The sequence below is a fragment of the Protopterus annectens genome, chromosome 2.part2 (genome assembly GCF_019279795.1).
Source record: "Protopterus annectens isolate FY-2018-M chromosome 2.part2, PAN1.0, whole genome shotgun sequence".
Lineage (NCBI taxonomy): Eukaryota > Metazoa > Chordata > Ceratodontiformes > Protopteridae > Protopterus > Protopterus annectens.
The window spans coordinates 923,321,549-923,324,048 of record NC_056730.1 but is presented as its reverse complement, the minus strand read 5'-3'; positions in this window follow the sequence as shown (position 1 = coordinate 923,324,048).

Here is a 2,500-nt window from a genome sequence, read left to right as displayed (position 1 = left end):
TATATATATATATATATATATATATAAGTGTGTGTGTGTGTATATATATATATGTATATATATATATATATATATATATATATATATATATACATATGTATATACACATGTATGTCTACAGATATACAGATACCTATATGTATTTATATATATATATATATATATACACACAACACAGAGGTATACATATATATGTGTATGTCTACATATATACAAACACACACACACATATGTATATAAATACGGGTCCCTATTACGTTACTGAAAATGCATTCTATCTAATGTGTTTTCACCGAACTGTAAATAGCTAACTGGCAAAATAGCGAAGCAGCTTTTCAACGAATTCTATCCCTGGGAAAGAAGTTGCTTGGCCGCTTCATTAGTTTGCCGTGTTTTGCACTGTAGTGTGGTCTCAGAGTGTGGTCTCACAGATTCCCTTATCCGGTATGGCTCAAGAACGTAAATGTGCAGTAGTTACTGACCTTAGGGTTAGGGTGCGGGTTAAGGTAAGTGCATATCTAGTAATGTATTTAGCATACTCTTTCAGGTTAGAAGTAGGGTTTAGTTACGTGTATATATGTTTACTTTTTGTGAGGGGGGTTAGAAGTAGGGTTAAGTTAGGTGGATATATGTTTTTAACTGTTTACTTTTTTTATTTTGGGTTAGAAGTAGGGTTAAGGTAGCTGTGTATGTGTTTTGACTGTTTACTTTTTTTTATTTGGAGCAGCAATTTATTTCCCTCGGAAAGAAATCATTGTTCTGTGCTGCCAATATTTTCAGCTTTCAGTGAAATGGGGTCGATCATTCACCGCTGTTTTCAGTGTTCAGTGACGTGATATAGACCCTATAAATACAAGGTGCTGTAGCACATTCCCCAAGTCTCTGTGGAGCGCCCTATGCACCAGAACCTGGACCTGACCTCGGGTGATAGGTTCATGTCTGTGTGTGCTCCCGGGAGGACACCATCCCCTGAGGTGGTTCCACCTGAAGGTAGTGCAGGACCAGTAGATGAGGAGGCCCCAGGTTGGGTCCCACATGTGATGTGGCCTGGTAACATGGCCAGATGACGTGGAAGAGGTGTTTTTTTCTGGCAACTTTTCCCTAAACATGCTATTGTGTCATTGTTATAGAACATATGTGGGTATTAACAGTCCACACATTCCCGGATCATGTCCAACAGCATGCATAGTTATCCCCAATAACACAAAACAACAGATGTGCAGCAATCACATAGCAAACAGACCACGTGCATATATGGAACGATAGTGGCACTTACAATGGCATGCAGGTGACATTGTCCGTGACAGGTCAGCAATGATAGTGTCCCCACAGGGAACATGGCTACAAACACATAGCACAAAGTGTGGTACAATATGATATATGTCCCAATGGTAGGTATTCTGTAGCCATACCTATTGAGTTGTGTGATCAGATTATTGTTGCAGATATGGTGGGGGGAGACAGAGATGTGTATTAAGAACTATAATAACCTTGCTGTATGAGTTGCTCAGACCTGTTTCCATCTTTATGTCTTTCAGGCAAGATGTCACGTGAGAGACTTCCAGTTTATACAGCGGACGAGAATGAGGTCATCATCACACACCTGGTGCAGCACTACCAGGTATTGTTTGGCAGAATAGCCCGTGAGCAGCAGGAGTGGACTGCCCTGTGCAATGATCTTGTCCACAGGATAAATGATGTCGGCCTGCATAAGCGCAGTTATGAGCAGGTCCGGCATCATTGCACTGACCTACTACGCAATGCCCGTCAATGTGCTGCTGCAGTCAGGGGGGATCACCTTGCAACAGGGGGGTCATGCCATCCGTCCCCCCGACACATGTTGAGGAACTCCTTGCCAGCCTCAGGGCACCTGCCACCTGCAAACACAACTGGCAGAGAGTATAGTGGAGGTGGGTGCTACCCACACACTGGCAGAGGAGCATGCAGGTAAGACTAGAGGGCACATCTGTAGACCACTGTTGCATATCCATCTGCATCTGTACAGTTAGTTCATGCATATGTGAGATGACATATATATAGTTTGTTGCTGTCTAGTAGCAATAAACAGATGAGCATAAGCTGTAGTATTGTGGGCTTGTACTGTTGATGTACTGTAATGCTGCACCCATCCTGTACCAATGCCACAGCTGTGGCTACTGACATCACATCTCTCACACACTTATGTAGGTCCCTCTGGTATACCTCCAAGGCAGCAGCCTGTAGCTGGTGAGTATAGGTTTTGTTCAAGTTTGCCAGTACACCGGTCACATTATGGCTATGGTATATTCCATGCACACATTTAACTCACCTACCGATAATGCATGCCGTACATGTTTATATATTGTTGCTGTTAACTGCACTGCATCACAGTGGTCACCATGATGGTGTATCTGAAGGATATGTAAGACTCCTGCAATATAACGAATATCCTGGCATTGCAAAATGTGTGCACAGAGATGAACATAATGGTGGGACAAATGGCCTACAGTAGGAACATCTG